Source organism: Symphalangus syndactylus, chromosome 15, assembly GCF_028878055.3.
Source record: "Symphalangus syndactylus isolate Jambi chromosome 15, NHGRI_mSymSyn1-v2.1_pri, whole genome shotgun sequence".
In the NCBI taxonomy this organism is placed as follows: domain Eukaryota; kingdom Metazoa; phylum Chordata; class Mammalia; order Primates; family Hylobatidae; genus Symphalangus; species Symphalangus syndactylus.
This window is the reverse complement of record NC_072437.2, coordinates 87302164-87324011: the sequence shown is the minus strand read 5'-3', so window position 1 is coordinate 87324011 and position 21848 is coordinate 87302164. Positions and strand designations below refer to the sequence as shown.

At 43.8% G+C, this 21848-nt stretch overlaps 1 protein-coding gene and 1 long non-coding RNA gene across 13 annotated transcripts in view; one reads left to right on the top strand and one right to left on the bottom strand.

The window, feature by feature from the left end:
• Window positions 1-316: 316 nt before the first annotated feature.
• LOC134732659 (uncharacterized) lies at window positions 317-9209 on the bottom strand. Its single transcript, XR_010116056.1, has 2 exons — window positions 8668-9209; window positions 317-2467 (listed from the first exon to the last, which is right to left on the bottom strand). It is a non-coding gene; the product is annotated as an uncharacterized lncRNA (long non-coding RNA).
• The window catches only part of RCBTB1 (RCC1 and BTB domain containing protein 1), a 53426-nt gene continuing 40758 nt past the window's right edge, over window positions 9181-21848 (top strand). For 4 of the 12 annotated variants that reach the window (XR_010116049.1, XR_008651245.2, XR_010116053.1 and 1 more), the window contains exons 1-2: window positions 9193-9346; window positions 14209-14288. The gene's annotated coding sequence lies outside the window, so the exon portion shown is untranslated. Of the gene's footprint in view, window positions 9347-14208; window positions 14289-21848 lie in introns of all 12 variants that reach the window. The other 8 variants (XR_010116050.1, XM_063619172.1, XM_063619173.1 and 5 more) reach the window with 6 other exon arrangements.

Sequence of the window (21848 nt, the reverse complement as noted above, 5' to 3'; positions counted from 1 at the left end):
TTGACACGTAATCCCCAATGTTGGAAGGTGGAGCCTGGTGAGAGGTGTTGGGATCACGGGGGAAGGTGGGGTGGGGTCCCTCATGAATGGCTTGCGCCATCCTCTTGGTGAAAAGTGAGCTCTCGCTGAGTTCACACAAGATCTGCCAGTTTTAAAAGTGTGTGGCATCTACCCCATTCCCTTCACTTGCTCCTGCTTTCACCATGTGACATGCCTGTTCCCCCTTCACCTTCCACCATAACGGAAAAACAGCGCTATGCTTCCTGTAAAGCCTGCAGAACCGTGAACCAACAAAACCTCTTTTCTTTATAAATTACCCAGTCTCAGATATTTCTTTATAGCAATGTGAGAACAGCCTAATACAGCAAGTGTCACTCAGATCTACTTTCTTTACAAGAGTTCTGGGAGTGGCTCCTTTGGGACGCTGGTGGGCCTCCCTGGGGATGACTTGTAAAAGGAGGGTTGGTATGATGAACTACAGCCTCCCTGCAGCTGCAGCTGGTCTTGTCTTGAGGCTATAGCTGATATTCATCCCCCTACTCCTCTGCTGTGAATTCTAGATTCTCCTCACCATCGACAAGTCCCTGTGAAGGTTTAGGTGACTCTTCTAGTGAGGTGACTCAGACTCTCAAAACTGAGGCATTCTGGTTCCTGTTTGCCATACCTTCTCGGGGTGTAGCTGCTGCACTTGTCCATTTGCCATTGAAATTGTGCAAGCTGGTACTAACAGATGTCCAAGTCGATGATCTGGGTATCAAACATATTCCTCCTGCCTCCATTGTGTAACAACAGCTAGACTGCCTCTTGATAACAGTCAATCACCCCAACCAGGATCCTTTGCTTGCCTGCTGGTCCTTGGCATGAAAGGCCCAAAGTGCCTGCATGATGATGTAGCTTAAAGTTCAATGAAGACTCTTGCTGTGTTCCCTGGTGGAAATGTTTCCCCGTTGGAAACCAAGACCTTCGACCCTGTGGGCTACATTTGTGAGGATGAAAACATAAATTCTTTAAGTGGGTCACTGGGACTGATAGCAAGTGAGGACACTGCTGCTCCCACACCATGGATTCCTCTTCCAGGTATTCTCTTGGGGATACAGCACTTATATAATGGTGACTACTTCAGGCATTACTGCATCCTGGAGGGTAGTGCTTTTTAAAAAAATTTTTTTTTTAATTTTAAGTTCTGGAATACATGTGCAGAATGTGCAGGTTTGTGACGTAGGTAAACATGTGCCATGGTAGTTTGCTGCACCCATCAACCTGTCGTCTAGGTTTTAAGCCCCACATGTATTAGGTATTTGTCCTAATGCTCTCTCTCCCCTTGCCCCCAACCCCGCGACAGGCCCTGGTGTGTGATGTTCCCCTCCCTGTGTCCATGTGTTCTCATTGTTCAACTCCCGCTTATGAATGAGAACTGTGATATTTGGTTTTCTGTTCCTGTGCTAGTTTGATGAGAATGATGGCTTCCAGTTTCATCCATGACCCTGAAAAGGACATGATCCCATGCTTTTTTATGGCTGCATAGTATTCCATGGTGAATATGTGCCACATTTTCTTTATCCAGTCTATCATTGATGGGCATTTGTGTTGGTTCCAAGTCCTTGCTATTGTAAATAGTGCTGCAGTAAACATACGTTTGCATGTGTCTTTACAGTAGGATGATTTATAATCCTTTGGGTATATACCCAGTAATGGGATTGCTGGGTCAAATGGTATTTCTGGTTCTAGATCCTTGAGGAATCACCACACTGTCTTCCACAGTGGTTGAACTAATTTACACTCCCAACAGTGTAAAAGCATTCCAAGGGTAGTGCTTTATCCTCACAGGGTATCATTTCCAAGCTGGCACTTTAGCCAAGCTTTCAGTAGGCTGTTCCATTGCTTATGAGGCCAGTAGCTTGGGTGGTGTGCCATATGATAGGTCCAGTGGATTCCATGGTCATGTGACCACTGCTATATGTCCTTTGCTGTAAAGTTGGTCCCTTGGTCTGCTGCAATGATATGTGGAATGCCACCTTGGTGGATTAAATACAGCATAAGCCCTTGGATGGTCATGTTTGATGAGACTGCAGGCAGGAAAGGCAAACCCATACACAGAATACCTGCCTATTCCTGTGAAAATGAATGGCTGCTGCTTTCATTATGGAAAGAGTTCAATAGGGTCAACTTGCCATCAAGTGGCTGGTTGGTATCTTCAAGGGATATTGTTGTACTGAGTTTCAGCAACAGTTTCTGTTGGTGTCAGGGTGATTATTTGGCTGTAACAGTAGCTAGATTAACAATGGTAAGTGGGACATCATGTGGTTGGGCCCATGGATAGCCTCCTTCTTTGCTTCCATGTCTCCTCTGTTTATGAATCCATTGTGCCAGGACTAGGGTGGCTGACGAAAAAGCTGGCTGACATCAACTGGCTGAGTCATTCCACTTGGTTATTTAATGCCTCCTCAATGGTAGATGCTCTTGGGACCTGTGGAGGAAAAGGATGGAAGCACAACTGGCAGAAAGAGAAAGTGGGCTGCAGTGTAGTCACAACCAGCCCTCAGCCAACCCTGTGGGGAGTTCTAAGGCTGGGATGACTCTTCAGAGATGTTCCCTGAGGAGGTGAAAGGGACAGGTTTTTTTTTTTTTTTTTTTTTTTTTTTTGAGATGGAGTCTTGCTCTGTGGCCCAGGCTGGAGTGCAGTGGTGCAATCTTGGCTCACTGCAACCTCTGCCTCCTGGGTTCAAGCAATTCTCCTGCCTCAGCCTCCTGAGTAGCTAGGATTACAGGCATGAGCCACCACACCCAGCTAATTTTTCGTATTTTTAGTAGAGATGGGGTTTCACCATGTTGGCCAGGCTGGTCTCAAACTCTTGGTCTCAAGTGATCCCCAGCTTTGGCCTCCCAAAGTGCTGGGATTACAGGCATGAACCACCGCGGATCAGGTCTTAACATTCCGACATTGACTAGTCATTTGTTGCAGGCTGCCCCTAGAAGGTGGCTGGACCTTGAATAAGGCAGCTTTCTTTAGCGAGACAGTCACTGAAGAAGGCTGTCAGCATACAAGCTTCGCAAAAGCTGGGGGAATAAATCCTTCAGTCTTAAAGGAGAGATTGGGTAATGCGGCATAACATTTATAAAAGAAAACATTACTATTTTAATCACCAAGGTACACCCATACCTTATTACAGTGCCTAGCACATGGCAGGCATTCAAAAGATCTTTATGAATAAATAAATTACTGAAATATCCTGCTTTATTAGTTTGAAATATAAAGGGCACATCTCATCCCACCTTACAATATTTTGCTATGAAAATTTCAAAGTTTAGCCGGGCATGGTGGCTCACATCCATAATCCCAGCACTTTGGGAGGCCAAGGTGGGTGGATCACACATGGTGAAACCCCATCTCTACTAAAAATACAAAAATTAGCCAGATGTGATGGTGCACACCTGTAATCCTAGCTACTGGGGAGGCTGAGGCACGAGAGTCACTTGAACCTCGGAGGTGGAGGTTGCAGTGAGCTGAGATCGCACCACTGCAGTCCAACCTGGGCAAGAGAGCGAGATGCCATATCAAAAAAAAAAAAAAAAGAAAGAAAAAAGAAAATTTCGAATTTTAAATAAGAGTATAAAGAATAGCTCCTCGATTTAACAATTGCAAACACTTTGCCATATTTTCTCTTTCTTTATGGACATGGATATATACAGTATTAATTTTTTGTGTGAACCATCTGCAGACCTCATTACACTCTGTTCTTAATTATTCTGGTACACATCTCATAAAAATAGGGACATTCTTTCTTTTTTTTTTTTTTTGAGACAAGGTCTTTCTCTGTTGCCCAGGCTGGAGTGCAGTGGTGCAATCATAGCTCACTGCAGCCTTGACCTCCCAGACTCAAGCAATCCTCCCACCACAGCCTCCCAAGTAGCTGGGACCACAGCTGTGTGCCATCTTGCCTGGCTAATTTTTGGTAGAGATGGGGTTTCGTCATGTTGCCCAGGCTAGTCTCAGACTCCTGGGCTTAAGCAATCCTCCTGCCTTAGCCTCCCAAAGGGCTGGGATTACAGGCATAAACCACCATGCCCAGCCAGGATATTCTTAATATTACTATTACCACATCTAAAAAAAACCAGTAATCCCTAATACTATCTAATATCCAGTCCATATTAAATTTCTGATTCTTTACAAAATATTATTTATAGTTTAAAAAAATTGGAACCAAGGGGCTGGGCATGGTGACTCACACCTGTAATCCCAACATTTTAGGAGGCCAAGGCCAGAGGATCTTTTGAGCCCAGGAGTTTGAGGCTGCAGTGGGCTGTGATGGTGCCACTGCACTCCAGACTGGGTGACAGAGTGAGACCCCCATCTCTTAAAAAATAAAATTGGAACCAGGATTCTACCCAAGGTTCATGCACTGCATTTGAATATCATGTTTCTTTAGTCTCTTTTAATCTAGAACAGTCCCCCTCTTTTTTAACCCCCTAATTTTTCAATTTTAATTTTTTCTTTGATATGGAGTTTCGCTCATGTTGCCCAGGCTTGAGTGCAATGGCGTGATCTCAGCTCACTGCAACCTCCGCCTCTGGGTTCAAGTGATTCTCCTGACTGAGCCTCCCAAGTAGCTGGGATTACAGATGCCTGCCACCACGCTGGGCTAATGTTTTAAAATATTTTTAGTAGAGACGGAGTTTCACCATGTTGGCCAGGCTAGTTTTGAACTCCTGACCTCAAGTGATCTGCCTGCCTTGGCCTCCCAAAATGTTACGATTACGGGTGTGAGCCACCGTGCCCGGCCTTCCCCCTAAATTTAACTTTTTGAGGAAACCAAGGCTAGAAAGGTTCTTGTCCGCCATTATGTATTTCTCTGATTGTTTCCTCATAGAGTCATTGAGTTTGTCCCAGGTAACTTCACCTTTAATATTCCAAATGAGTGAGTCAAGCCCCATCTGAGAATATTCTTACTACCTCCGTCATCATCCCAGGGTCACTCTAAGAAGTCTTCAAGATGCATATTAACATTTAGAGGACCAGTCCTGCTTCATAGTCAATTGCAGTCAGAACTTCTATGTCTCAGAAGACTAGAGATTGCATATCTCCCACCAGAAGTTGGTGACCTCCTAATAAGCCACGGTGCTACCGCAGCTAAATGCAGGTGGAACAAGGACCACTGCTAATGAATAAAAAATAAACATTTCACCATCAGCTGACATGGACAGTGAAGAAATTCCGTAATTAAGTAGCTCTCTTGGGCTGGGTGCAGTGGCTCACACCTGTAATCCCAGCACTTTGGGATGCTGAGATGGGAGGATCCCTTGGGTTCAGGAGTTCAAGACCAGCCTGGGCAAAATAGTGAGATCCTGTGTCTACAAACAATAAACGAAAGTAGCCAGGTGTGGTGGTATGCATCTGTAGTCCTCCTAGCTACTCGGGAGGCTGAGGTGGGAAGATCGCTTAAGTCCAGGAGGTGGAGATTGCAGTGAGCTTAGATCATGACACTGCACTCCAGCCTGGGTGACAGGGCAAGACCCTGTGTCAAAAAATAAAAATAAAAAAATAAAAAAGCTATTCTGCCTGCCAAAGGACAAGGAAGCAATTTTATTCATTTTTTATTTTATTTTTGAGACAGAGTCTTACTCTGTTGCCCAGGCTAGAGTGCAGTGGCATGATCTCAACTCACTGCAACCTCTGCTTCCCGGGTTCAAGTGATTCTCCCACCTCAGCCTCCTGAGTAGCTGGGATTACAGGTGCCCACCACCACACCCAGCTAACTTTTGTATTTTTAGTAGAGACAGGGTTTCACCAGGTTGGCCAGGCTGGTCTCAAACTCCTGACCTCAAGTGATCCACCTGCCTTGGCCTCCCAAAGTGCTGGGATTACAGGTGTGAGCCATCACGTCCGGACAAACCTTATGATATTTTATTAGGTTCTTGACAGGTACTTTTCCCAACGTAATCATGCATTAGCATTAAGTGGAGTGGTTCTCCCTTTTCATATGCTGGAGGTTAAGCCCAGCTGTCTTAAAGTACTACCTGTTAATTGAATTATTTTGCTCTATAGGAAAGGTTTAGAGTGCTCTAAAATAATCTTCTTTGGGCCCAGGCATGGTGGCTCACACCTGTAATCTTGGCACTTTGAGAGACTGAGGTAGGCAAACTGCTTGAGCTCAGGAGTTCAGGCCAACATGGCAAACCCCGTCTCCACAGAAAATACAAATTAGCCCAGCCTGATGGCCCTCACCTGTGGTCCTAGCTACTCAGGAGGCTGAGGCGGGAAGATCACTTGAGACCATGGAGGTTGAAGCTGCAGTGAGTTATGATCATGCAGTGAGTTATGATCATGTACAGCTTGAGCAACAGAGCAAGATGCTGTCTCAAAAAATAAAAAAAATCATCTTCTTTGGAACAAGTAATTTTGGTATTTTTAGATAATAATCATAGAAAGCTTTGGAGGCTGGAAAAAAAAGGTAAAAAATCACCTTGCGTTAGTCCAAGCCAGTTTTATTCTTATTTATTTATAGGGACAGCGTCTTGCTATGTTGTCCAGGCTGGTCTCGAACTCCTGGGCTCAAGCGATCCACCTACCTTGGCCTCCCAAAGCGTTGGGATTATAGGCATGAGCCACTGTGCCTGGCCTAGGCCAATTTTAGATGTAGAGCCTATGATGTGCCTGATAGAAAGTTATTCAATACAATAAATAGCACCAATACCAGTAAATATGTCATTCTTTCAAGTATATTAAAATTAACCTGATTTGGTTTCCTTCATCCTAGAGGTAAATGAAGTCATCAAGGCATCAATATAGGATTACTTGTTTTTGTTTTTTTGAGACTGAGTCTCACTCTGTCACCCAGGCTGGAATGCAGTGATGTGATCTTGGCTCACTACCACCTCTGCCTCCTGGGTTCAAGCGATTTTTGTGCCTCAGCCTCTCAAGTAGCTGGGATTACAGGCATGTGCCACCACAGCTGGCTAATTTTTGTATTTCTAGCAGAGACAGGGTTTTCCAAAGTTGGCCAGGCTGGTCTTGAACTCTTGACCTCAAGTGATCTGCCTGCTTTGGCCTGGGATTACAGGTGTGAGCCACTGCACCTACCTGTTTGTTTTTTCCTAAACAAATAGTACTGTTTCATGTGTCACTACTTTTGAACACGTTGCTCTTTCCTGGAATGTCTTTTCCTCTCTTCTTATCTACTTCCTGTCCAATTGACCTTCTCACAAAGTTTCTCCCTGACTCCCTGATTTGTGGTCCCTGGTTTGTGTTCACTTAGCACCTTGTATCATAATACTTTTCACCCTGTACTGGAATAATGAACCAGACTACACATTCCTTAACAGCAACCATGTCTCATTCAGCTTTTTATCCTCCAAGATGCTCCAAGTATGGCATCTGACATATAAGCAGTGAGGGCTCAGGACATATTTCATTACTCACACCCCATGCCCTCGTTTTTCTCTCAAACATGTTTACACAAGTTCTTTTGATCAGGTTGCAACCAAAAGAAACTGATTTTAGTTTCTTTGAGCAAAACAGGCCTCTTCTAGTAAATTCACTCAACTGCCACTACTTTGGGCAAGCCACTTCATTCAGTGGGTATTAAGGGTCTATCACATGCCAGGCACTGTTCTAAACCCAGAAGAATCCTGTTCCAAAGAGCTTATAATCTAGGGGAGAAGACAGCAATAGACAATTCACCTTTTACGGTTAATACGCAGTCTATTTCTGGGCAGCGTGAGGTGTATCAGAATATATATAGTATTCTGGAAATCAGGGAAGAAGTTGCAGCTGACACTGTCTGGATGAACTTCAGTTGTTAAAAAATCAGGGAAGAGGATGCTGGGAAGACAAGAGTAGGCGGTATTTGACCTGGATTTTGAAAGATGAGTAGGAAACGTGTACTTTGGAAGCTGTTGAAGAAAGCCAGAGCCAAACAGTAGTTGAAGTGGTAAAAACATTTTATTCAAGAACTAATGCAACAGGAGGGAGACCTCAGAATAGATACAGAACTGAGCTCAATTCTCTTATTGCATTAGTTTCTTAATACTATTTTTTTTTTTTGTTAATCATTCTAACTACTGTCTGGCCCTGGTTTTCTTTAAGTGGGGGAGGTGGTGATTCAGGACATTTCAGATACAGACAAAAGAATGAACAAAGCAAAAAGGAGTAAAGAAACTTAGAGAAAAAGTAAATAATCCAAAGGAAGTTGAGTAGTCAAGGAAAACAAATTATTTGTAGCCAGAGCCTCGAGTAATGCTGGGGAAGTGGCAAGAGATGAGGGACAGTAGGACTTTTTTAGTAATTCAGGTTACCAAAAGTGAAGTTATCTGGTGATATTTAGAAAACGAAATGTTTTTCTGTTTATTCCTAGGAGTTCAAATGGGAAAGGTAAGTGAACAAGTGCCTGGAATGCTATGCCAACAAGTTTGGATTTTATCCTGCAGCGCCAACCGGGAGTTCTCCGAGAGCTGTACGGTATTTTATAAAGGGACTGTAGTCTTTATAGGTGATAGGCTGGAGCAGCTCGTAGCAGTCCCTCTCCCGGCCTCAGTTTACTCACTGGTAACAAGAATCGGTTGGACCAGATGCCCTCTTAGGTCCCGTCTAACCTCGACGGCCTGCTTCCGAGGCACCTCTGCCTCTTTCCAATACCAGGACCTGTGCCTCATCTCCTCCTTCCTTCTTACCTTTGTCCAGCTGCCACCTTCCCTAGTCCCTGGCCTGCCTTAGGTGTTTTCAATCAGGAGGTGAGGGGCGGGGAGGGAGAGGCGCGTCTCCAGTAAAAACAAACTAGTCCCAGCTCCGCGGCCTTTCGTCCCAGGCAGCACCACCTGGGTGGTCCCCAGGGGCCAGACGCGCCCCAGAGTGGGCAGGGAGCCAAGTTTCTCGGTCGCTTTTCCGTCCTAGGTCTCTAGGGATGGTAGGCCGACCCTCCCCACAGCCAAGCCATCTCGGGGAGCAGAGCAGGAGCCCGTGCCTCGCGCGTTCCTGGTTCCTCAGAGACAAAAGCCTGTAAGTCCCGGCAGCAGCCACCGGATTTCATGGGGACACTCCTGTGGCAAGGCCTCGGGGCGGGCCTCAGACGGCCAGTCGGCTTCTAGAGAAGTCGGGTTCTAAGGCCCGAAGAGCAGGGTTTAGGCCGGGGCCGGGGCGGTGCGGGATGCTCAGCTGGGTAGCGTCCCGGGCGCGCGCTGCACCGGGTCACGTGAGGCGGCCGGGGCCACGTGACCCGGCGGGCCCCGCGCCGTGGCGCTCCTCCTCTTCGCTGCCGGTGGGCACCGCCGCTCGCTCGCACTTCTGCGCCCATCGGAGCTTCGGAGATCCCTGAGGTCCCGCGGGACGGCGCGGCAGCAGCTGACCTCGCAGGTAGCGTGTGGGCGCGGGGTCGAGCTCGCGGAGGCCTCTTCCCCGGCGGCCCTGCCCCTGCTTCCCTTCCCAGCAGGCCGGGCCGGGTGTGCCCCGTTACTCCTGCACCTCCCGCCTCCCTCGCTCGGGCTCCCGGGCAGTCCCCGCGGGCGCTGCGTCCGGGGCGAGGGATGGGGTCCCCGGCCCGGCCCCGCCAGCATCTCAGCTAATGTGCCCTCCTGCGAGGAGGAGGTAAGGATGGGGAGAGGCGAGGGAAAGTTTTCCCTGCTCCCTCTCTTTTTTCAGGTGCACGGACTCGATTTTGCTCGTAGCTGAAGTCTGACTGCTGTGGGTGCCGTTTTACTGAGAGGAGACCTCCCCTCCAACTCTCCCTATTCTCTGTCCTTTCCAAGATCTTAGCATCTCTCCTGAGAGTAGTGCTGTCACAAACCGTATTCTTTATCGTTTCCCTTTCCGACACAGAATCCACAAAGGTAGGGATTCTGTTAGTGAGGACTTTTATCCAGGCGTGCGGTGAACTCTAAATAAGTGACGTTTCCCTTGTCTGCCTCTGGTAAAGTACCTACCTGCTCGGTTTATTTTAAGATGACTATCGAGCACGCTGTGTTCTGCTCGCATAAGTGGCCTTTTGTTTTTATTTATTTGCATGTAAGACACTTCCAAGCCATCTGCGGAACTCTCTGCAGCTGGGGATTACAATTTTATAAAGCAGTCTTGTAATAATGCTTTTAGAAAACCAGATTCATGATCTTCCTTGCTTTTGCCCTATTCTTTTTTTGGGAGGATTAAAGCCCTTAGAGGACAAAAACGGAGTTTCTGAAACTGGTGTGTATTGTGGGCTAATAACATTAAAACGTCAAAGTATATAATGCCGGAAGGAATGGAAAAATGATTGAATCCTGAGGGCAGTTTATAGGTGCTTTAAACTTTAGAGTACTCATTTCAAGTGAGCACTGGGTGAATTTCACCCATTTAAACTGCTTTCAGGGTCGAGGATGTAGCTGTATATTTGGATTCTATTAATACAGCAGTTCATCTGTGGGATGGACTTTAATCCATTTAATCCATTGTGTGAATATCAGTCTATTTATTAATACTCTTGACGGGTCCTTTTTCTTCTACCTGCTAGTCTGTTTCTCTTGAAGAGGAAGCATACTCATCTTTAAAGAGACTTTTTGCAAGTGATTTTTTTAAGTGTGTGATCCAGATGATAAAGTTCTGTGAACTTCAGAAAACAAGTAGCCATAAAAACCCAAAACTGTCAAGCTTGTAGCTTTTAAAAAATTATTTGAAAATTTTAAAGAGTGCCCATATGCTGCAGCAAGAACTTGGCTCCACCTAATATACGGGAGCTGGGAAGTCTGAAACAGTACCCTCCTTTTCCTGGGAATCATTGTGGGGTAGATGAAACTGTGAAGGAAAGTGAAGACCTTTATTATGATGATGATATTCCTTCTGTGTGTACTACATTAAACAGTAAGTCATGCATAGGAAAGGAGGCTGGGGCCTCATAGAGTCTAGAATCTAGGCAGGGCATTCGGACACATTTCAAAATATTCTCTGGTTTTACAAAAAGTTAAAAATGTTACATATTGGCCAGGCGCAGTGGCTTGCATCTGTAATCCCAGCATTTTGGGAGATTGAGGCGACATATTACATGAGGCCAGGAGTTCGAGACCAGGTTGGCCAACATGGTGAAACCCCGTCTCTACTAAAAATTAGCCGGGCATGGTAGTGTGCGCCTATAGTCCCAGCTACTCAGGAGGCTGAGGCACGAGAATTACCTGAACTGGGGAGGCGGAGGTTGCAGTGAGCCAAGATTGTGCCACTGCACTCCAGCCTGGGCGACACAGTGAGACTCCATCTCAAAAAAAAAAAAAAGTACATGTTGTGTATGTGCTGAAGAATGCACAAGAGGGGTATGATGAGTGTTGTCTGAATTTAGCCAGAATAGACTTATAGAGGAGATCAGTTAATGAAATAATTATGTAAATCAACTATGTGTTAGATCAGATTTAAAACACACACACACACACAAAAGCACACCTCTTTCCTGGGGTAGAAGAGCTCACGGGAGACCAGATGGGTACCTTTAAAGACTTACGGTCTCCAGCTTTCTCTGGGCTCGGTCTTACCATCCTGCTAGGTTTCTCTGCTCACTGCTCTTTCCCATCCTCCCTGGTGACTGCTTCAGACTTCTCCACCATTTTCCCCCCAGTTGCTCCACTCCACTTTTTTTTTTTTTGAGACAGGGTCTCACTATGTCGCCCAGGCTGGAGTACAGTGTGCCGTGTGATCATAGCTCACTGCAGCCTCAACCTCCCAGGCTCAAGTGATCCTCCCCACTTGCAAGTAGCTGGGACTGCAGGTGCGCACCACCACATTCGACTAATTTTTTTAATTTTTGTAGAGACAGGGTCTCCCTATGTTGCCCAGGCTGGTCTTGAACACCTAGCCTCAAGCAGTCCTCCCGCCTTGGCCTCTCAAAATGTTGGGATTACAGGTGTGAGCAACCACACCCGGCCTCCACTCCACTTTTTATTGCTACCTCCCCTCTTACTCTTAGCAAAAAGCCTAACTCTTTCTTCATAGGGAAAAATAGGTGACCTCAGAAGAGAATGGTCTCCAAATGCCAATCAAAACCACGAGATACCACCTCCCATCCACTAGGATGGGTATAATACAAAAGACACACAGTAAATATTGGAGAAAGCACTGTTTTACATTGCTGGTGGGCATGTAAAATGGAGACTCAGCGGGGAGAGAGAATGAGAATGAGAGAATGAGTATGCCTCCAGCATCTGGATTCCTAACCTTTAAACTGGCTTTTATTCACATTCACCCTTTCCTCCTCCTCTTGTGGAAGAAGGAAAAGGAAGACTTTCTCCTTTCTACAGTTTCTCTTGCATTTATTTATTTATTTATTTATTTATTTATTTAGAGACAGAGTTTTGCTTTTGTTGCCCAGGCTGGAGTGCAATGGTGTGATCTTGGCTTATTGCAACCTCCGTCTCCCGGGTTCAAGCAATTCTCCTGCCTCAGGCTTCTGAGTAGCTGCAATTACAGGCACCCACCACCATGCCCAGCTAATTTTTGTATTTTTAGTAGAGATGGGGTTTCACCATGTTGGCCAGGCTGGTCTCGAACTCCTGACATCAGATGATCCACCTGCCTCAGCCTCCCAAAGTGCAGGGATTACAGGCATGAGCCACCGTGCCCGGCGCTTCTGTTGCACTTCTGCTTCGGATCCCATTCCCTGCTACTTTCTTAAGGCCCTCATTGAGTTGTTATGTCCTCTCCTCTTTGATGTTTCTACTGGCTCCTTCCCATTAATTCAAACATGTTCAAGCCTCTAACGATGTTTACATTAAAAAGGTTAACAGAAAACGTCCTGCGACTCCATCACATTCTGTGATTACTATGCGATTTCTCATTTTTCCTTCAGAGTGAAATTTCTTGAACAAGTTGTTTATACTCATGGTTTCCTTTTCTTCACGTTTCACATACACCTCAACCTGCTGCAACCTGGCCTCTTCCACCCACAACCTCGGTGAAACTGTTCTTGTTCAGGTCATTGATAATTCTCCTTGTTAAATCCAATGGAAGTTTCTCAACCCTTCCCTCGTTTGGCGTCTCAGCAGCATTCGACACTAGCATGCCTCTTGCCTGTGATGCTCAAGTCCCCAGATCTCTGTGACACTCTGCTCTCCTGGTTTTCCTCCTGGTCTACTTCTTCCTTCACAGTCCCTTCTAGGGGGTACTCCCTGTCCCTTTCTTGTTGGAGTTTCTTAGAGTTCTTCTTAAGATACTCTGCTCTCCTTATTCCGCTTGCTTTTTTCCTGGGTGATTTCATGCCGGATTTCCAAATCTCCAATCCAGACCTTTCTTGAGCTTCAGATTTCTAAATCCGTCTGTTGGGACTTGTCCACTTTAATATCCCACAGGTACCTGGCACAAAATGTCCACAGTAGGACTCATCACCCCTGAGGCCTGCTGTGCTTTCTGCTGTAGTGACTGGCAGCACAGTTCTCTCTCACTCAAGCTCAGCATCTGCCTGTGATCTTCGGCTCTGCCTTTCTGCTTATCCAGTGCTCCTTGTCCCGTTCAGCCAGTTGCAGAATCTTCTTGATTTTCCTTCTTGTTCAGTTTTCTCCATTTCCCAGATGTGGGCTTCAATCCCTTCTTTTCTGGCTTACCATAGCCATCTGGACTCCCTCTAAGCACTCCTTTGTCGTCTCATGTCTCTGTGGTCAGCCAAAGTAATCTTTCATAGACCTACATCTGTTTATGCCACTTTCCTGCTTAAGACCCTTCAGGGATTACCTGGTGCTCTTAGGATAAAGCCTGAGTTGTTTGGCTGCAGCCATGCTGACTTTCTTTCGGTTCCTCCACCAGAGTCTTACCTGGCATGAGTGCTCACTGTTGTAGGCGCCTGCTTCTCTTTAGGTAGCTGAAGCACACTTCCCAATTCTGTTGCCTCCACAGCATCTGACCCTCCCCATCAGAGACCAGCCACACTGTTGTGAGCATCTGTTTATGTGTCTAGATCCCCCCACTCCATGTAATTTCTGTTGGTGTTGGCTCTGTGTCCTGTTTACCTAAGAAAATTTATTGAATTAATAGTGTATGGTTCTGCCAGTCCATTGCTGGAATTTCAGTTTGGCTTTAGGTCATTGCAGGGTATAGTTGATACTTTTCATACAACTGGAGACTAATAGAGAAATCACTTTTGGGATATCCACATGAGAAAGATTCATGAAACCGTATGTAGATTTGAATTTGACCCCCCAATTCCAGCCTTGAATTCATTTGGAAAATAAAGTGAAGTATTATATTTTATCCATTTCTTTTTTCTTTTTCAGACAGGATCTTGCTCTCTTGGCCAGACTGGAATACAGTGCTGTGAACACGGCTCACTGCAGCCTCAACCTCCTGGACTCAGGTGATCCTCCCACCTCAGCCTCTTGAGTAGCTGGGACTAACTACAGGCGCACACCATTATGACTGGCTAATCTTTGTATTTTTAAGGAAACAGAGTCTCACCATGTTGCCCAGGCTGGTCTTGAACTCCTGGGTTCAAGTGATCCTCCTGCCTTCGCCTCCCAAAATGCTGGGATTACAGGTGTGAGCCACTTCACCCAGCCATCTATCTATTTCTTTAAACTTTGACCCACGTGACCCCTGTTCGTTTGGTGTAACAAAGAACAAACTTACAGAAAAAACGTTACTTCTAATCATCGATATTTCTTTTCTGGTTTCCTTTTGAAAACAACAGTATCCTATAAAAGCAATACTTTTATAAGATCTCAGTCAGCTTCACAACCCTAGATATGTTATTTTTTTCACTGCTAATGCTATTGCCACTTGGTTCGTTTGCTTTTTGAGCACATGGCTCAGGTTAGAAGTGAGATGAGATGAAATGAATGAGATGAAAGCAGCCCCTTGGATGATGGGGCTAAAGAAATGCTTACAGAGGCCATTATTGCAAATTGTGCTTCAAGTCAAATAACTTATTAGTGATTGGGAAATGACAGTTGTAGGAACTTATATTTTCCTCTAAAATTAGTGATGAATTTGAACAAAACTTATGAAACAAAGGATAGGCACAATCAGAATTCTAAAACATTAGTCATACTGTTCTTTAAATGAAGGTGGGGGTATTTTCACTCACCTGTACAGGTGGCTTCATCTTGAAGGATGACAAACTACTTTGGAGAAGGCTACATTCTCAGACTCCTTAGTCAAGCATTCAGGGCATTCTTCCTTTCCCTTTCATTTTTTTTTTTTTTTTTTTTGAGACGGAGTCTCACTCTGTTGCCCAGGCTGGAGTGCAGTGGCGCCATCTTGGCTCACTGCAAGCTTCGCCTCCCGGGCTCACACCATTCTCCTGTCTCAGCCTCCAGAGTAGCTGGGTCTACAGGCACCCACCACCATGCCCGGCTAATTTTTTTGTATTTTTAGTAGAGACGGGATTTCGCCGTGTTAGCCAGGATGGTCTTGATCTCCTGACCTTGTGATCCACCCACCTCAGCCTCCCAAAGTGCTGGGATTACAGGTGTTGTGAGCCACCGCGCCCGGCCTCCCTTTCATTCTCGTAGTACTGTGTGTTTGCAGGAGAGAGAAGTGGATGACAGCTGGGGCAATAACAGTATTAGTGTCTCAGCACATCTTCGAAACTTTGCCTGTGATTTGCAGCCCTTATACCATAGAGTGGGTGAAATGATTTTAAGTTTTATTTTTATTTAAAAATGTTTGAGGCTGATTCTTAGAGGCTTATCTGGACGTGGGAAATACATTTGGTATCTCAGTGAGACTGAGCATTTGCTTAGTCTCAAAAAGCCCATCAGAATTATATGTAAGAAATTGGTATGTGTAACATTTGGCTGTTTGTACCTTGAGAGGGTTTTTGAATTGCTTTTGCTGTAGCATAGATGGAAGACATAAGTTGTAATGTTATATACCAAAAAGTTTACCCCAAACTCTAGAGCTCTCTTATTTGAATGTTTTTCTAGAATTAAATGAATTCAGAAATAAAGATGGTCATACCCTTCACTCTTTTGTGCTCAAATGGGAATGTTTAATGGTAAAAAAGGAAGAAGGCTACGAAGAACACTTATTCTTCTAGGAAACTGGATGATCTTCACTGAGGAAAGGCTTAATTTTATCATCTGTTAGAATATGGAGAATTTGGTTTCTGGAATTTCGTGTAATTGTTTTCTGTTATATACAATTTTTATATAGTTGTCACTAGTTTGCACATCATTATTTCCCATTTGACACATTAACATGTATCACATGGACCATATACTTGCATGGTACATTCATTTCCTTAATATTCCAGTTGTATTTGCATTCTAGTTTTCCACTGACTTAGGATCTGACTTTCCGTTAGACCTTCAGTTCCTCAGAGGCAGAGACCATGATTGTATTGTTCTTTATGATGTCCCTGGCATTCTTGGTATCTGGGGTCATTGCAGAAGAAGAATTAATGTATGCTATTAAAGTCAGCTCTCTCTATCCATGGATTCCACATCTGTGGATTCAACCAACCTCAAATTGCAAATATAAAAAATTGCATTTGTACTGAACATGTAGAGTATTTTTTCTTGTCATTATTCCCCAAGCAATAAGCATAACAACTATATACCAAGCATTTACATTGTATTAGGTATTATAAGTAATCTGGAGATCATTTAAAGTATTTGGGAGGATGTGTGTAGGTTATGTGCAAATACTATGCCATTTTCTATCAGGGACTTGAGCATCTGTGGATTTTAGTATCTGCAGGAGGTCCTGGAACCAGTCCCCCACGGATACTGAGGGACAACTGGATTTTGTTCACATTAGCATACAGTAGTGCTTTTTTCCAAGGCCCCTTAGATTTTATCAATAGCTCATTAACTATAAATAAATTTTTTTCGTAAGACAGCTTAGTAACTTAAACTGATAAGTAAAATCATCACCCATTGAGTTTACAAAAATAGAGAAACCTCTATTAGGAATTTTCAGTGTATGTGTAAATGCTTTAATTCAAAGTTTTTGCAATTAAAAATATCATTTTGCATATTAGAAATTGCTGTTTTGAGTAGTTTAAAGCTTGCAGTAGCTTGTATGCTGAAGAATGTTTAGGCTACTTGAAATGATTGTTCCAACATTCAGAGTCCTTCCAGTTTCCTCTGGCTATCAGCTTCCGTAGTAAAGAATGACACAAACTCATTTCATGCTTCTAAAATGGCACCAGAAGCGCAGAATCTTGGTGCTGGCCAATGCTGAAGGATTGCTTACTCTTTTCCCACTCTTTTCCTTAGCTCTAAGGTCAAATAGAAGCCAGATCTAAAGGTAGAATACCCTATTGGTGGCATTTAAAAGCCAGTACATACAGCAATTTAAACTATCCCAAACAAGTACATTCTGGTTAGTTGAGGTCTGTGTGGAAGCCATGTGCCTACAGATCAACCCTAAATTTCCAGTGTTGTTTAATATTGAGACCATTATTTCATCAAAACCAGTTTTCCTGTACCATTTCTCTCCATTTCCTGTTGTTTTTAAAATCTCCATAAGCATGTTCAAATATATTTTTGCTAGGTCAGTAAAATAAACTAAAATAAAATTAACCTTTCCTTAATATTTGTTCCTTGGGGAAAGTAAAATAAATGTGCTCTTAGAGGAATTAAAAGATTAGTTGCTACATCATTCCTTCAGCCTTCCAGTTCTAAATGTGGATTTCTAAAATTGGAAGGCCTGTGTTTGTCCTGACTGAATTTGCTTTCAGAGTATAAAGTAAAATAACCTTTTCTTCCTCATGCCACAGGTTCTCTGAGGGACAGTGCCAATAGCTAGGATAAGCCATCCCAGGGAATGGGATATTGATCTATAGGACTAATGGACGTAGGATAAGTGCAGTGGGGATACAGGATGTATTTTCAAGTGCCAGAGAAAATACGAAGAGCCAAGTGGGTTGGCATATTATCTTTAGGGACGTTACACTCCTTCTACCTCTGCTTGCATTTTTGCATTCGTCTTTTCTTTCTTTGCACCCTTGTTTTATCTCTATACTGTAAAAAAAAAGTCATTGATTCACCTAATAATAACACATAAAGAGTGGTAATTCAGGCTGCAACACATTAATATTGTTTTTCAGAAAGTATTTCCTAAATAAAATATGGAAGCCTTGCAAAAAAATTGCTATCTTAGTGAGGTACTTCAGAAGTAACTATTTAAAGATGACTGACATTCTAATTACAGCTCATCATTTTTATAATTATCAATCAAGCCCTGGAAGGACCTGTCATCTTAGCAATTTGTTTGGTCTGGTTTAAATTGCTGTATGCACTGGAAAGTTCTAAGAAGGCTATATTTCTTTTATAAATGCTCCGTTGAGAATTTCCCTAATCTGAACTTGTATTCTCAAGACATGATTAAAACAGTATGATTTTACTTTTCCAAACACATTTTTTAGGACTGAAACCTTTCTATATTTAATTTTAGAAATGTGTCTTTGAGTTTGTTAATGCAGGCTTGATAAAAGCCCACAGGATGATTATCTGATTTTTAAAAATTGGGGTAAAATATATATAGTGTAAAATTTACCATTTTAACGATTTTTAAGTATACATTTTAGTGACATTAGGTACATTCACGTTGTTGTACAACCATCACCACCATCCATCTCTAGACTACTTAAAAAAAAATTTCAACTTTTTTTTTTTTTGTTTTGAGATGCCTGTTGTCCAGGCTGGAGTGCAGTGGCGCGATCTTGGCTCACTGCAAGCTCTGCCTCCTGGGTTTACGCCATTCTCCTGCCTCAGCCTCCCAAGTAGCTGGGACTACCAGTGTCCGCCACCATGCCCAGCTAATTTTTTTGTATTTTTAGTAGAGACGGGGTTTCACCGTGTTAGCCAGGATGATATTGATCTCCTGACCTTGTGATCCACCCGTATCGGCCTCCCAAAATGCTGAGATTACAGGCGTGAGCCACTGCACCTGACCTAATTTCAACTTTTATTTTAGATTCAGAGAGTACATATGCAGGTTTGTTACATGGATATAGAGTGTAATGCTGAGCTTTGGAGTACGAATGATTCCATCACCCAGGTATTGAGCATAGTATCCAATAGGTAGTTTTTAGCCTGTGTACCCCTCCCTCCCTGCCCCTGTAGTAGTCTCCAGTGTCTGTTGTTCCCATCTTTATATCCACATGTACCCCATATGTAGTTCCCAGTTCTAAGTGACAACATGTGGTATTTGGTTTTCTGTTCCTGTGTTAATTCACGTAGGTTAATGGCCTCTAGTTGCATCCATGATTTTTTTCTTTTTTATGGCCATGTAATATTCCATGGTGTATATGTACCACACTTTCTTTTTCCAATCCACTGTCAATGCGCACCTAGGTTGATTCTGTGTCTTTGCTATTGTGAATAGTGCTGTGATGAACATACAAGTGCATGTTTTTTTTTTTTTTTAGAACAATTTATTTTCCCTTGGATATATACCCAGTCTTGGGATTTCTGGATCGAATGGTAGTTCTGTTTTAAGTTCTTTGAGAAATCTCCAAACTACTTTCCACAGTGGCTGAACTAATTTACATTCCCACCAACAGTGTACAGTGTTTCCTCTGCTGTACAGCCTCGCCAACATCTTTTGTTTTTGACTTTTTAATAATGGCCATTCTGACTGGTGTGAGATAGTATCTCATTGTGGTTTTGATTTGGATTTCTCTGATGATTAGTGATGTTGAATATTTTTTCGTATATTTGTTGCCTAGAACTTTTACATCACCCCAAAGTGAAACTCTGTACCCATTAAACAATAACTCCCCATTCCTACCTCCCCCCAGCTCCTAGCACCCACAATTCTACTTTGTCTCCATGAATTTGACTGTTCTAGGTACCTCATGTAAGTGGAATCATACAGTATTTGTCTAACTTACTAGCATAATGTCTTCAGGGTTTATCCCTGTTGTTGTATGTATCAGAATTTCCTCCTAAGGGTGAATAATATTCTATCATATGTGTAGACCACATTTTGTTTATCCATTCATCTGTTCATGGATATTTGGATTATTTTCACATTTTGGCTATTGTGAATAATGCTGCTTTGACCGTTGGTATACAACTATCTGTTCAAGACTCTGCTTTCAGTTCTTTGGGGTATGTGCTAGAAATGGAGTTTATCTAGATAATATAATTCTAATGTTTATTTTTTTTTTTTTGAGGAATCACCATCTGGTTTTTTTTTTTTTTTTTTTTTTTTTTTTTGAGACGGAGTCTCGCTCTTTCACCCGGGCTGGAGTGCAGTGGCGCGATCTCAGCTCACTGCAGGCTCCGCCCCCCGGGGTTCACGCCATTCTCCTGCCTCAGCCTCCCGCGTAGCTGGGTCTATAGGCGCCTGCCACCTCGCCCGGCTAATTTTTTGTATTTTTAGTAGAGACGGGGTTTCACCGTGTTAGCCAGGATGGTCTCGATCTCCTGACCTCATGATCCGCCCGCCTCGGCCTCCCAAAGTGCTGGGATTACAGGCGTGAGCCACCGTGCCCGGCCCACCATCTGGTTTTCTATAGCAGCTGTATCATCTTACATTTCTACCATCTACATTTAATTTTATATTAATAATTCATTTTTCCAGATTTTGCCTGAAACATTCTGCCACTCTAGGTTATGAATCTAAAGCAAGAGTGCATCTTAAAACTTCTAACAGCCTAGGGGTAAAACATAATTCAAATAATTGGACTTTTATTTTCATTGGAAATATTTGTTAATTTTATTGGTCACAAAGTGTTTGTTACAGAAATTTGGGACTGGCCGAGCATGGTGGCCTCCCAGCACTTTGGGAGGCTGAGGTGGGCAAATCACCTGAGGTCAGGAGTTTGAGACCAGCCTGGCCAATATGGTGAAACCCCGTCTCTACTAAATACACAAAAATTAGCTGGGTGTGGTGGCACACACCTGTAATCCCAGCTACTCAGGAGGCTGAGGCACAAGAATTGCTTGAACTGGGGAGGTGGAGGTTGCTGTAAACCAAGATGGTGCCAGTGTACTCCAGACTGGGCAAAAGAGCGAGACTCTGTCTCCCCCGCCCCCGCAAAAAAGAAATTTGGGACTATATTTAAAAAATACAAAGAAGGCCAGGTGTGGTGGCTCACGCCTGTAATCCCAGCACTTTGGGAGGCCAAGGTGGGTGGATCACTTGAGGTCGGGAGTTTGAGACCAGCCTGGCCAACATGGTGAAACCCCGTCTCTACTAAAAATACAAAGATTAGCTAGGCATGGTGGTACACACCTGCAATCCCAGCTACTCGGGAGGCTGAGGCACAAGAATTGCTTGAACTGATGAGGGGGAGTTTGCAGTGAGCCAAGATGGTGCCAGTGTACTCCAGACTGGACAACAGAGCGAGACTGTCTCAAAAAAAAAAAAAAAAAGAAGAAATTTGGGACTATATTTTAAAAATACAAAGAAGGCCAGGTGCGGTGGCTCACGCCTATAATCCCAGCACTTTGGGAGACCGAGGTAGGTGGATCACTTGAGGTCGGGAGTTTGAGACCAGCCTGGCCAACATGGTGAAACCCCATCTCTACTAAAAAAATACGAAATTAGCCGGGCGTAATGGTGGGTGCCTGTAATCCCAGCTACTTGGGAGGCTGAGGCAGGAGAATTGCTTGAACCCAGGAGGCAGAGATTGCAGTAAGCCAAGATCGTGCCACTGCACTCCAGCTTGGGCAACAAGAGCGAAACTCCATCTCAAAAAAAAACAAAAAAAAAAAGATGAGGAAGTGTATCTAATTTCTAAGGGGGAAGTGAGGTAGGAGACTGATAGGACTTGTTTTCTGGCCACAACCCTGCTGATGGAAAAAAAAAACAAAAAACAAAGAAGTGGGGATAGCAGGCCAAAAAAATAGAATAAAAATACAAAGAAAGAAAATGATGCTACTTGTAATCTCTCCATTGAGATATATTTTGGCGTATACATTTCCGTATATATTATACTTTAGAAAAATTGGGATCA